The following is a 14,629-nucleotide window of genomic DNA, read 5'->3' as shown; positions in this document are numbered from 1 at the left end:
TGCTCCCAGAAACCTGGTTCCAGAAACTGTCCCGGATCCATTGCCGCTCTGGCAGTGACAGGTGCCCCATCCAGGGAGTTCAGGAATCCGAGACACAGGGAAATGCCCCGCTGCCGGCACTGGATTCCATCGGGTCTCCAGTCAGGGCGCCGCCACCGCCATGGGCGAGGAAGGTGACAGCACACCTGCCTCAAATCCCGGACGAGCCCCCAGACATGTAGCGCGAAAACCAGGAACCAGGCCGCAGGCCTCCAGGAACGTTCCGTGAAGTTAGAACAGGCTGAGACTAAGGATCCGCAGTTTTGGGAAGTGGGTTTTATTAGCTCGTGCACACGAGGGCCCAGCTAAGTCACCTCAAAAGTCTGAGCCCTATCTTGAGCTTTTAACTAGTTTATATAAAAGTTCAAGTGAGGATCTTTATTCTTGGGGTCATTATTATTAAAAGTTAACAGCGTTGTGGGTTTGGGGTGGCCAGTGAGATAGGGATAAGACTAGACTATTTGGTTTTGGAGGGGTTCTTTTTTATAATTTGGTTAAAAGTGAGCATCTTAGACCTGAACCACCTAGATTTAAAATGTGGTTCTACCACTTACTGTATGAACATGAATCTGTTTGAATCTCAGTTTCCTCATCTGTAAAATAGGGGCCATAAGTTTACCAGGGTCACTGGGTTGCACAGTACCAGGAGGAGCCGCCCAATAGCAATTGAATGAATGTGCTGCTGAGAAATCTTCAGCAGTGAGCCTGTTCTATCTCAGCAGGATGACATTAGGATTGAATTAGTCTACTTAAAACAGTGTCTGACTAAGTACTCTCTCAGTATTTGTTATTACTATTCTTTTGGTGAAAGTAGTTTTATTAATGACTAACACACCTTAAAAATTAATAGTGCATTCTGGTTCTAATTTTAGTTGTAGCTAATGGTGGCATTCCCTGCCCTCTACCTCCACCACCACCACCCAAAATCACTGTAGTTACTGGAATTTGTTTTAATAAATATACTTCCAATAGATTAAATCAATCCTAAGAAAATACTGGATTACAGGGTCATGCCAGGCGTTACTGTAATTTGAGACAAAAAAAAATCAGTAAATACTGATCATGTATTTATTTCAGGTTTTGACATTTTGTTCTTTATGGATTTTTTGCAGTCATTACATTTTTAGAAAATATTGCATTAAAATATTATTTGTCTTGATTACTGAGTTTCTTAGCTCTCTACCTTATGTTTTGCACCCAAGGCAAGTGTCTTGCTCACCTCACCCACTTCATCCTAACCCTAACCCTTTTGTATTGGACTTCACCTATTATAATAAAAATGATTTCCTCAATTTATATGTGTTTGGGGCATCACTAATCTCCTACTTGATAGAAGGAAGCTGTAGCAGTCAAGGCTAAATTTAGATCACTGCAAACTGACCCTTAGAAAGTCTTTCTTGCTAATGCTAAACTCATTTCTTATTTTCCAGATAAAAGGTAACATAAAAACCTTACTTTAAGGAATTCCTAAAATTCACAACCAGTTTTGTGCTCACTTGAAAATATGGCCAGGTAATTTGGTTCTCAGAGAGAAGTGAGAACAAATAAAGTATGATACCAAATTGTAGTCTCAGTGATTATCATGGGAGCAACAATTATCCTGAAATCAAGAGAGTTAAAGAGTGGGATGGAACCTAAGGGATATTATCTAACAGTGGGTCTAAGAAAACCACAAATAGTCAAACCAATCATTTGAAGAAGAAAAAAGGTAAAAGATGTTCCTTCATGTAAACACATAAAAGGCATGATGAGGTTGGAAATGTGCCCAGGACCATTGCTGGTGAAATGTACAGCAGGTCAATCAGCATCTGCTGGAATGATCAGGGAACATGCATTAAACAATGACATCTGCAAGTTTGGACTCAGTTAAATGCCAAAGTTAGATCCTGCTCAATCATCTATTAACTATGCCATTTGGACAAGGTAGATAACTTTTTTGAGCATTAGTATGGGAATAAAAATGCTTTCTTCATGAGTCTGTTGTGAGAATTAAATGAGAGAATTTGTGTAATGTAGCTAAAAAAGCATGGGGCATATAGAACGTGCTGAATGATTTGTTAGTGGTACTGTTAGGATTCACACTGATATTATGTCAAGGAACATACAGCTACTTAAGGAAATGAGGAATGAGTTTTGTAGGTGGCCAACTCCTGTCTGCTGCAGGTGTTCAGCTCAGAGCTGGGAGAGAAGGCCGTCAACCTAGTGGCTAAGGTTGAAGTGGAGAGCAGGTATCCATTTAGCCACCTGCTGAGAGGTGGTCAAACTAGCATCACACCAGCTTCTGTTTGGTGATCAATCAAGCCCTTTCCATTTCTGAATAAAGCAAGAAAACAGCACCCAGAATATAGGAACCCAGGGAGTCATCCCGGCCAGTGGTCACCCAGGAATGCAGGGAGCTTTCAGTAAGCCAGCAAGGGGCAGCCAGGTAATGGCTTTTCTAGAAAGAAAAAAAAAGGTTGAAACCTGGACTGAGAGAGTGCGGAGTATTGAAGGGAGGAACTGATGTCAGTAATACATGGGAGGAGTAAACCACTATGTAAAAGTCCTTTATTCCACATAAGATTATAGATATTCCTGTAGTAACAGCTGCAATAACAACTGAGTTAAAAAAAAAAAAAAAGAGAGAGAGAGAGAGAGAGAGAGAGAGAGAAAGAAGGAATAAAGGATTTAGGACTTCTTAGAGCCCGGATAACACATTTAGAGCTGTTTCCTCTTACCGTCCACAGAGCAGCCTCCCCAGTAGCCAATGCCTTTGTCCAGGTACCTGCTCAATTCATTGAAAAAAATGTGGCCATCTGGATATTTTGTGTAGGAATATCAATAATTGCTGTGGGCCATTAAAAATATCCAATTGTTAAGTATGTCTTAATTGTAATGAATAAACTGATTATTTATTTGTATATCATATAAACATAGACTGTTTTCCATAAGAAGGAAGCAGACTATTTTATTTCTCTCAGTAGTGAGTTGAATTTTTCAAACAACCAAGATATTTAAGCATATTATCTGCCTCCAAAAGAGGGAAATCTTGTTTCTGTTTCTTTTCTGAAAGTGTGAGGGATTTCCCCCTTCTATTTGCTGACTTACTGAGATATCTGCGGCAGCATTCATTTAATCTTGGACACAAACTCAGTTTTCCTGGGGTTGTGTGAGGTTTTGGTCTTGGTATTTATTTATTTATTTTTTGAATTTTAAAGTATTTTCCTTGGCAAAAGCCCTGTTCCTGCCTGGGAACTGATTGAGCTTCCGTAGTGCCAATATGTTTCTCAGTTCTCCAATTTAAATGCTGCCAAGAATTTCCCAACGTGTGCCATGAGAAATTCAGCAACACATAAAACCCCATTCATTATAAACAGTTAAATAGGCAACCCCTGGTGAAAGGCAGAGCCCATCTGACATCTGAAGCACTAGGGACCTTCCAAAGGAAATAATTAAAGAATGCATTAAGAAGAAATACCCCAACGCGTAACAGTTATAATTGAAAAATAACTGGTCCCAAACTGTGGTCTCCATACTTTTTGGGATATTTGAAATTAGAAATGAAGAATAGTTACATATGCTCAGTATTTCAACAAACCTATCAAAAGTCACATGCATACTTACCCACTCTCAGCGCAAACTAAATACAACAACTATTTGTATCAGGCAGTAATTCTATTAACTCAGTGTGAATATTGAGGCTATCTCATCTTGTCATTTAAATGTCTGTTATGAATTTTAAATGCTCAAAGTATTCTTTAGTAAACAATATGTGTTTTGTGATGAAGTATGTAAAAATATCAAGTTCTTGGGAGACAAGAGATGGTGTTTTGCAAGTTGGAAGTATACATGCAAACTTTGAGATCTGAGGGTGATCAATCACTTCAACAGAATACCTTGCTTTTTAGAGACAGTCATTTATTTAAAAAACAATCACTCATGTATGTAAGATCATAACTGTAATTATAATAGCTATTCTCTACTCAGTGCCCCAAATTCAAGCACTTAGTAATGCATCATTTAAATAATAATGCAAAATAAGTATTAATAACTTCATTTGATAAAGAGGGAAAACTACCTCAAAGAGAACTAAGGAACTTGTCCAAGGCAGTATGAATGGTTAAGTAGCAAAGCAGGAACTCAAACTAAGGATTATATCTAAATATCTATAAGTTACAATATGATGCCTTTATAAGATCATATTGAAATTACAGAACAGATTTACACACTACTTCTCAGGAACAAATCTACTTTGCATAGTGTTTAATTGCAGATGCCAAAACCAGCAGCACTAGTGGTCTTTAATGTCACTTTCCCTGTTTCTTTTGAAGATTCTCAGATGGAGGTATGGTTGAAAAGTAAAAGCAAGAAGTCAGAGCAAGAAAGGAAAGAAGGTCCGAAATTAGATAAGCAGCTACTGAAATCTCAGGTTGAGGAGGCTTAATAGACTCCTACAGTTTTTATTGCTAAAGAGAACTTCACCATGATAAAAAAAGAAAAACAATCCCATAGAAAGAAAACTGAAAATTTATACAACCAGGTTTAGATTTTCCACTTCTTTTTGGCTTGATGCTACTTGTGTCACCTCGATGCACCGCCTTGTCTCTTTGCTCCGTCTTAAAGTGGCACTCAGAGGCTGCTTGGCATTCTTCCTTACCAGGAGTCATCAACTCCACCCATCTAACATCTCGCACGTACTGGTCAACTACCCCTGGTATTTTACCACAAGAAAGTTTATCAGGGCCTTACAATAATATTGGAATATCATTAATGAGGAATAATATTAGTGAGCTTATAACCGCATTCCTCATTTTTCTTGATTTCATTTATCTGTAATATTTCAGTCCTCTGGTTAATAGATATTTTTTTCTGACACAAAATCAGATTCTTTGATGTGTTAAACAGAAATTATTATGCTCATCTATGAATGATAACTTTACAAATAATTTTAATACAATAAGAAGAATGTAATTCTAAGTAAGGTACAGTTTCCTTTGTATTTTAGGAAGATAAGACCCTTTCAGTGAGTTTGAATGCATGATGTCATGATTTCAGTGCTACATTTTGGAAAACTAGTTATGTTACATGTATTTATCTTGTCTATTCAGAAAGCAAAGATCTCTATGTGATACAATGTTAGAATATTTAATATAAATGACATGGTGGGAGGGGCCTAACAAAATATTATAAAGCTATGATAATTGAGTGAAGTGGAATGAAATCAAGAAAAAGGGAACAAATTTATAAAACAGAATAAGGTGCTCAAGAATAGAACTTTGTTTATAGAATTTAATATGTGGTAGAGATTTATACCAGTGAAAAAGAGAAAAAATATTCTTTTCTCATCCAGCTTGGTTCAAATTGTAAATATCTGTTGGGGAAATCATTTTTAAATTTTCACCTTACAACAGAGGCGAATATTTTCAAATTGATTAAGGAGTTATACACACACATGCACACACATATATAATCATTTCATGTGAAATAAACATTTCATATGAAAATAATAGGTTTATCAAATCTCTCTTGGAGGAGGACTTGGTAAGTTTAGAAGTGAGTAAACATGATTAAAGAGTGATATTGCAAAATAAAGTGAATGATTTAATTGTTTAAACTTTATAGTATATCCAAAACAACATACACTAAGTCATTGCAAATCAGTAGGAGAAAAGGCATACTATATAGTAAATGGAATATTTACTATATATAGTATATATATATGTGTGTGTGTGTGTGTGTGTGTGTGTATTTAGCATATATATATGCTAAATAGTAGTTTACCCATTAACAGTCACCCATTTAGAAAAATCTAAAATAAGATGGTTGAGGGTGCTTCACTGAGCACATGATCTGGGGATGCAAAAGAAAATGTGTTGCTGAATCAAAGCCTGACAAAGGATTTCTCTATTGTGTTATTATCAATTCAGAGTTATTGTTCTTTGGTCATGAGACAATAGGTTTCCTAAAAACAATACCACCACTACTAACAATACAAATAATAATAATAGCTACTTTTTGCTCTGTGAGACTGACAGGGGATTAAAAGTTTTTGGATAAAGCAGACATATATTACCCTTTTTAGTAGCATCTGCTATCTTGGAATAGAAACTTTAAACCATAATTTATGATGTGTTATATTCTGCAAGATCATGAAAGACTGATGCTGAAAATAGCTCCATCACTTAGTTACAATATAGCAGTAAACATTGCAAGTTTATTGTTGTTCCTAGTTAACTTTTTCAGTGTCTTTCTAAATGCCCTCAGTGGGGGAAATTGTTGCAGAATTTTTCCCCCTCAAGACTTTATTTTTTAAATTAAGGATCGGCTTATTGCATAGTCAACAGAGTTTTAAAGTTGGAATTGCCTTTAAAATATTTATGGTTCCCTTTTAGTCATGTTGCGGAAAAGACGCTGCTCTTGTAATTTCTCAAGCGTCTCTCCTAATCTTGGGCCTATGACAGAGATAGTTCATTGTTGGTCTCTCCTCCTCTTCCTCCTCCCCCCCTCCCCCTCTTGTCCTCCTCTATTGAGTTAAGAGAACAGTGAACACTGTGGTCCCCAATTCTAGACAATGATTAGACATTAGTCCCATCTGGAAGTCCTTTAGTTTTTCTGAGCATCAATTTCCTCATTTGAAAATAAAGACGCTTGATCTAGTTTTACCCCTTGCATTTCAGAAAACAAGAGACACCACTTCCACCACTCACTGAAACAAAACAAAACAAAACGAAAAACCTGCATCTAAAATCTCATATCCCTGACATTTGCGTTTTATTTTTCAACACTATTTTTTTTCCTAAAAGTATTACTGAACCTTTAATATGAGAAAAATAGACATTACTCTTCAGTGGAACCCAGGTTACTTTGCCACACACCCACATGCCACTGAAAGCTTCATTAAATAGAGCTGTTAATCCAGGGACAACCTGGTCTCAGAGCCCCCAATGGCCTTTTCAGATGATAACCAGTGTGGTCTAATAACTCTAGGCAGCTCACCTAATGATGGAATGAGGGAAGGACAGAGCGTGAGAGTGTTCTTTTCCTTTTTGTTCTTTTTATGAATAGAATTTGATCATGTTAAATTGGAGCTAAGGAAAAATATTTCTTTCTCTATGTTGCATAAACAACATATTGTTATGTTTTCTCTCTGAATTATAACTAATTTTTGGTTTCAAATTAAATGAGTCAAACACTTTTATTGAGAAATAATGTTATGATCATCTCTTTTTACATTCCATCGCTAGTTTTGTTATTTTGGTTTGGGTTGACATATTTAGTTGAAAATTTTATCTGCACATTGTCTGTCTTGCAATAAGATTAGATTTAAAAAAAATAACATCATATCTTTCAAAATCCCTTTATGGACATTTACGTAGAATTAAATTAATTCAGTGCTAAGAATTATTTTGCATGATATTATCACACCATCCCCTCCCCAACCACCCCACATTTCTAAATACCTACAATTGAATGGGTGCTTGCCTCATGTGGGCACCATCAAAATACAGATGCAAATTCTATGGTATCTCATTTCATTAGGTAAAGGACACAGAAGGCCTTACTCTGTGTAAAAAGCTGGAATCATAGCAATCCCATGGTCACTTAAGTTCAACAACTTTTTAATGTTTCTGTTAGATGCAGACTCTGTGCTATGCTCTCTGTATAAAAAAGTAAACAGCATAAGAAACTTGATCTTGTGTGGAAGATAGCACAGTAATGAGTATAAGGAATAATAAAAAAGGACCACCTTACCTCTATTGTACTTCTATACATGTCTTTTCATGGCGCCAGGAAAATTGAGAGAAATTGCTTTAATTTTCAATTTTTTTAACCAAAAAACAGTAAATATTTTTTTGCGTGTGCTACAGCCCTTATTTTGGAATGTGCCAGACTCTTAAAGGATAAAAATTTCATTTGGATATTTTTGCTACCAAATGAGTAAGGCCTTCTGTGTCCTTTACCCAAGAACTCTCTAATTTTTGAAATTATCAAATATTACTAGGGTATGTTTATATTTTGGCATGTATATGACGTGTGTATATACATGCTTATCTATATCATCTGTGAAAGAGATACTGTGTATTTCAATGGATGTGTACATGTGGGTATTAGTCAGGGTTCTCTAGGAAACAGAACCAACAGGAAATATCTATAAATAGTCTGAGATTTTATAAAAAGTGTTTCATGCAACTGTGAGGATGCATGAGTCCCAATTCCATAGGGCAGGCTGTGAGCTAGCAAACCTGATGAAGGTCTTTGATGACTTCCCAAGGAGAGACTGGTTGGCTGAAGTAGAGACGAAAGTTCTCTCTTCTGACTGCTAAAGTTGTCACCTCTCCCTTAAAAGGGCTGGGGAAAGAGGATGTCCAGTATCAACTGAATTGGTCATCTTATTCATTTGATTATTAAAACTTTCCTCTGCTTCAGTGAGCATTCCCATGGGACACAAATATCTTCCTTTTTTCCCAAGTCAGAAAGGTCTATCAACATACGTCTTCCCTAGACCTCTTTGTTGCCAATTTTCCAATCATGCTCCCTCCAAGTGCCTGACCATCCAGCCAAACTATTAGCAACCTCATGAGTCAGTATACAGATGTACCTCTGTCCAGTTCTCCTTCCAAGAAAAATGAATAACCAAGTGCACTGCTCGAAGGTCTGTCCACTGGGGGATTTCCCCTCAACACTGTACTTCAGGGACATCCCAAAAGAGACTGCAGTGTTGCAGTTGTCCACTTTCGGGTGGTACCCGCATGTTGTGTAAAACTATCTATAAACCAGGCCTGAGTTTTCTCTTCCTCAGTTCATTGATTATTAGGAAATCCCCAGGAGGCCATAGCTCTGGGCTAGGAAAGAGAAGATAAGATGGTAGGAGTAGAGGCCATGGGCATTTGGGCCAATTTCTCATGTAACTTATTTGCTCCTTCAGAACCTACTCGAAACCAACTCATATATACTATTTCCATTTTATTATGGAGTACTGCTGTGCACACCCAACTTTATGGTTTGGTGGGTCAGAGAACACCCAGCTCATGATGGGTAATTCAGGTTTTGTGGTAACTTGGTGGCCCATGTTTAAGCATTCAGTCTCTACTAAAGCCCTGTAGCAGGCCAGAAACTGGCATTCCAATGAAGGTCTTTGATGAATTCTCCAAGAGAGGCTGGCTGGCTGGCTGAAGCAGAGACGAAAGTTCTCTCTCTGCTAATTGCTGAAAGCATCACTCTCCCATAAAAGCCGTCAATTGATTGGATTACATGTCTCTCATTGCGGAAGTCACTCCCTTTAGTTAATCGTGGATGTAATCAGCCATAGATGCAATTAACAGACTGATGACTTAAGTTCACAAAATGTCATTGCAGTAATGGTTAGACCAGTACATGCTTGACCAGACAACTGAGCACCATCACCTGAACCTAACCATATTGTTTCTGGGCATCAATGACATCAGGTCTGATATATTTTTCTTATAAACACATTTATATCTGGGTAATGTGTGTAATATATATATATTTCAAATTAAACTGGTTTATTTTCTGTGAACCATGTTCTCTTGGATTGATACATGTACAAAGGAATGACTAAGTTGTGTTTTCTTAAGTACCTTACTTACGTATGTGCCCAATTAGTACTTACTTGATTGAATTGAAAGTGCAGGGATTGACAAATACTTTTTTTTTTTGACAAATACTTTTAAAATAATAAGTAAGTTTTTAATTTTGGGGATGGGAGTTGTAATACATTGTTTTCCCTTTTATGAGCTCTTTCTTACCCAGTTCATGCCAAAAATAAATATAATTTACTTCCTCCTTGCTAGAGAGGCCCTGTGCTATTCACTTACTTGGTAGTCATTGATTGTATTTTGAAACAAATGCACTGCTATAAACAGATAATACATAGATCACAGTTATGAAAAATGAAGAATTAAATTCAGTCATCTGAGATAAATATTCACTTCATCTTAACAGTGTAAATGCATTAAATGCATTTAAAACAAACCAAAAGAAAAACTAAATTAACAGTTCCCTTAGATAATTCTTAAACTCTATGGACTTTTATGATGTATCTGTTATACCCTAAATGATATACAGTTCCAAATTTGTGTTATAGTCTTGGGAACAGAGAAATACATCCCTGTAATTAAGCTGGATTTGAGGAGACATTTTAATCTGTAGGCACTTGAAAAAGTATGCTCCTCTATTCTGATATTTGATTTATTTAGAGATATTTTAATGAGGACAAATAGATGGAAAATCATTTTGGTTTTGGAATCATCCATGTAACTCATAATGGCCATTCTTTTGCATGGTGGCAAATAGCTATTTGTTGTTAATCTCCTACTTAGCAACTTCTGTAAAAACCAGGATTCAGAGATTTAAACATGCATGGTCATGATGAAACACATTCAGTGAGCTCTGTACCTCCACATATTTGTCAATAAAGTGGGATAATGTTACCTATCTTCCAGGGTGCTTGAGAAGAGTAAATAAATTTATGTATATACATACATATAAAAAGCTCTTGAAACAGTGCCTGGCTGAAAGTAAATACTCCATAAATGTTAACTAGAGCTCTTTATTGTTATTGTCAGATGGCACAGAAAGCCTTTCATGGGTTTAAGTAGAACTCACTAGGTGACTATCCTGCTATATGTGTTTTCTGGCTAAGAGACCTCACCTACAGAGAAAGTCTGCATGCTCCTCCATCTGCAGTACAGATACCAGAGTGAGAAAGGAAGGTCAATGTGCTGAATCCCTTGATCCTTCTGGTTACTACCACCCTACTAATTAATTCAAAACATTGGTCAATCATGTACTGTGTGCCATGATAGCAATTGCTCTTGTTACAGCATTTCATTTTGTCAACCCCATGTAAGAATAATGTTATTAATGATAACAGTAAGAGCAGCTAATTTTTTATTGAGTACTCACTCTGTGCCAGAACCTGCTATAAGCACTTCAGTTGAAACATAATTTTTTATGGTAACCTAATGTGGTAGATACTATTATCATTCCCATTTTACAGATTAAATTCTGAGCCTCAGTGAGGTTGAGGAACATTCACAAGTTCACAGGTCTGCAAGTGGATGAGCTGTAATTGTCTCTGAAATCTGCCTTGCGATACAAGGTCTCACTTGTTATCATTCCCAAGTGTGGATGAGAAAAGCAAGACTCAGAGAAAAATGAGCCGTTGGCCTTCTCTCAGGGAGGGCAATGACAGAGTCTGGATCTCTGCTCTAGTCAACTATAATCTCGGTGCTCTTCCATTACACTGCATACTGTCGTGGCTAATGCATGAAAAGACTTAACCAGTGCATGCTAATTCAGTGAAGAGTCTCACTGAAATTTCTAAGCTGAAATATAAATTTATATTAAAAAGTGTTATCTGAATGGCAAATGTTTTTCCACTGATAGACTTATTTCACAGCCTCTCTCCCCCACTCCTTGTGGAAAAGAGCCTTATCTGTCAACCATTAGCACCACAATATCACTGGTACAAACTTTAGATATAATCCAAATTTATGTATAATCTGAAGTGTCTGTGCACTAAAGATGGGGGAACATCCTCTTTCCTAATAGTTTGCTCTTTAGACAGTGCTCAGAAGAAGCAAAATATGCTGTCATTAAAGCCAAAGCTTGAAAAGTACAGAAAAGGAGAAGAAACAATGGACTATCTTTTACCCCTGTCCTAAATCAAATAGATTAATGGGGGGGAAAAAAAAAGCTCAAGAGCTATGACATACCTTTCCTTTTCAGGTATCATTTTTAAAAATTGAGAACTGAGACATAGAGGGTTTGAGCAACTTGACTTAAGTGAACGTTTTGTAATTGAACTGTCATCCAGACTGTCAAACTTCCATTCTTTAACTGATTTTTTTCCCTCTGTTGTTGCCACTTTTGCAGAATTATTATTGAGACCATATGTATTACTCAGTGACTCAAATTTCAAGCCAGGAATAAAAAGTACAAACATATTACTCCTTTTTCTTGCATATTTAAGTGTCAGGAGCATTTTTTTAAAATCCCAACAAATATGGTGGAAAGGGAAAAAAACATGTTGAAGTTATATGACAACTTGAAAAAAAATGCAAGTCTCTTTTGATATTTTTCTCCCTTTAGTTCTTATGATATAAGCCATGAAGCAGGGAAATGAAATTCAAGATTTTGAATGCTCTTCAAAACAAAACAATATCCTGGAAGAAACTTTGATAGTATGAACAGATACAAATCAATGTTCAATAATATTGCCACTAATTGTTCATGTAATAGAGTACATAGACTTGTTGAAAATTGAAAATTTAAATTAATTATAACTTTCAGTATAAATGAGAAGGTAGATGAATGATTGTAAAATAAATCTACAGTTGTGCTTTACATCTCAGAAAGAAACAAAAATAGCTTACATGTCAATTTTTCAGAGGATTTAGAGTGCTTACTAGATACTCATTACTCTAACTGAACTGTATTCAGGTCATTTTAAAAGTCAACCTTTGAAAAAGTAAGATAATTATGAAATCTGGGTCACATGAAGTAGTAGTGTAAATCTGAGAGTTATCAGTCTGCCTATCCAAAATTGCTTTTCTGTCTTCTCGAGTAACCTTTCAAAGAACACAAAATCAGGAGAAAAAGAACATGTACTTCTCATCAAGATGGTTCTAGGAAAATGATTCTATCTCTGAAGAGTTTTAACACAGGCACTTTTTTCACCCTAAAAGTTATTAACACCCAAAAAATGTATTTGAAGATGAAGTTTTCCAACACATAGACCAGCTTATGAGCTGGACACAAACAAAATTTTCTAAAAGAAATAGGCTAAAAAATGATAACTAGGTTAGCAGTTTGGTCCACAACACTGCATTCTACTGTACTTGAACTATATTTCTAAATTTTTTTATTAATAATAGCCTATGATGTGTGAACTAGGTTATAAAAGGAAGAAAAGAATTCTCGACAAATATTTGAGTGCCTACACTATGTCAGACACTGATATTGGTACTGCAATACACTTAGCAAAGCAGAGTTTAATGGAAATCCATTCTCTTTTTTCTGAGGGTGGGGTGGAAAGTGGGTCTATGGCTAACCCTAAGTAATATGACCAAAAGAATTATATCTTTGTCACTCCCATCAACTTATTTTTCTGCATTTCCTTGAACCACTCTGTCCAAGGCATCCGATTGACTCATGAGATTATATTATGTTTTTAGTTGAAGTACTCATTGAGAATTTTCCTAAGCCTGCATCCCTTAAGTTTTTGTGGCTGATGTCAGATTGATGAAACAATACACTTGGCCTTGTACCCATTTGCTCATATTAGAAGTACTCAATTCAATTACTGTTGTTCCATTGCATAGGCAATATGTTAACATGAATCAGCAGAAGCAGCTGCACCATTTGGTCAGAAAATATTGATTCCTACTCCCTATTTATGTCAAAAGAATCTCCAAATTTAAACAATAAATGAGTAGGAAAAATAAAAAAAAAGGTTTAGATAGCATGAAACTAATGGTGAGAGATTATAAAACTTGAAGACTTATCCATGAAAAGCATTTTTCCTACCTCTAAAGCTCTCCAAGGAAAGGCAATCTTAAATAAATTCTCCCAGGGCTTAATAGCACTTTCTACTTTTCAAAAGAGTATTCTTAAGAATTAATCTAACTCCTTTTTGTTATTATTAAAGTTCATTTTCTCTTCTTTTATTGTCAGTAGATGCTTGTTAAATCAAGATACATATTTGTTCAAACAATAAGGGATATTATGTGCTTTATAATAATCCTTCTTCATTATAAAGGTAAACTGAAACACCAGACCCAACATTGGAAAGATGTGAATTATTTAACTGACAGAAATAAAATATAAAATACAAATTATATATGTGGGATTCTCAGTTTCAAAACATTTCCCTATGGTGGGTTAATTTGGAACTAGAATGTATATTTTTACTAGATGATAAAGACCATGATAATTATAAAAATAGTTGATATTTATTGGAATCGTACAATATACCTGGCATTGCATTGATTGCTTTTTTTATAGGTTATCTCACTTTAATTTTCTCATTTAATCACTATTAACAATCCTTTGAGGGGAGTACTATTATTATTCCACTGTAAGGGAGAAAAACAAGGTTTAGAGAGATCAAACAGCCGGGATTTGAACATGGGTAATCCAATCCCAGAGCTTGTATTTTCTCTTAACCACTCATCCATTAACAAATAGAGCATCCATTAACAAATCATATTAGGAAGCTCATCAACCACACTAACTGTTGACCATGGAAGAATAACTGCTGCTCTGACTTGGTTGACTTCATAGCACTAATCAGACACAGGCTGTCTTATTTTTTCAGTTAGATACACATATATATATATACATTTTTTGACATTGTCAGGTACCAGGAACTGAACCTAGGTCTCCAGCATGGCAGGTAAGAATTCTGCCACCGAACCACCATTGTACTGCCCTACATACACACATTTTTATATGAAGAGAAATAAATTTTGAACCTGACAATATTGTCTGCTGTGAAATGTTGATTCTATTCTTAACAACTATCTAAGCGATAGGTAACTAATTCATCCTTAAATATCTATGACCTGTATCTTTTAAAATTGCAATT

At 35.9% G+C, this 14,629-nt stretch overlaps 1 protein-coding gene across 16 annotated transcripts in view; it reads left to right on the top strand.

Moving 5' to 3' along the window:
• The window catches only part of NRXN1 (neurexin 1), a 1,149,661-nt gene that overhangs the window by 511,544 nt on the left and 623,488 nt on the right, over positions 1–14,629 (top strand). The gene's annotated exons all lie outside the window — the stretch shown is intronic.

The sequence above is a fragment of the Tamandua tetradactyla genome, chromosome 17, assembly GCF_023851605.1.
Source record: "Tamandua tetradactyla isolate mTamTet1 chromosome 17, mTamTet1.pri, whole genome shotgun sequence".
Classification (NCBI taxonomy): Eukaryota; Metazoa; Chordata; class Mammalia; order Pilosa; family Myrmecophagidae; genus Tamandua; species Tamandua tetradactyla.
The sequence above is the reverse complement of the archived record's forward strand: the minus strand, read 5'-3'. Positions and strand labels throughout refer to the sequence as shown.